This window comes from Ailuropoda melanoleuca, chromosome 15 (genome assembly GCF_002007445.2).
Source record: "Ailuropoda melanoleuca isolate Jingjing chromosome 15, ASM200744v2, whole genome shotgun sequence".
Classification (NCBI taxonomy): domain Eukaryota; kingdom Metazoa; phylum Chordata; class Mammalia; order Carnivora; family Ursidae; genus Ailuropoda; species Ailuropoda melanoleuca.
Genome location: NC_048232.1, coordinates 16,838,247 through 16,838,880, shown reverse-complemented (window position 1 = coordinate 16,838,880; position 634 = coordinate 16,838,247).

The window sequence follows — 634 nt, the reverse complement described above, 5'->3', positions numbered from 1 at the left end:
GATAGCTAGTTCCCTCAGGGTCCAAAATACCTTGGAGGCTTGCTATCCCTAGCCCCCTCCCAACTTGCTGGTCCTCATGACCCCCATGCAACTCTTTCTGCCCATGGGTCCTGTCCCTGTGCTGTAATAAAACCACCTTTTTCCACCACAGACATCTCAAGAATTATCTTGGCCGTTGGCTTCGAACCCTAACATCTTTTCTTACATCACTGTTATTCCTCTTTATCTCAAACTCCGTCTTCGTGTTCTATTTTGACTCTAAAGCGGAGGTCGGTTTTTGATAACATAACCAAGAACCTAATGATGATCTGATTTCTTATTTCTACAAAGATGAAACCACAGGAGCTATTTGATTTAGACATTATCTGCCATGTGGACCGCCCAGGAACAAGTGAAAAAGAGACGGGTAAGAGAAAGAGCTTTCCGGTTTCTCCTCAGTATCCCTGAGTCTGGGTCGCTGGTCCTAGGCTATTCCAAAAACCCAGCTGTATTCCTGATTTCCTTGGGTTCCATGAGCACCCACAACATGACCTTACTCTCTTAGTAAATTCCCATCACTTTGTTAGCTTAGGTATCACTTGGAACAGATTGTTAGAACAGATTTTTATCTTTAAAGGAAACCACTGGGTTCATG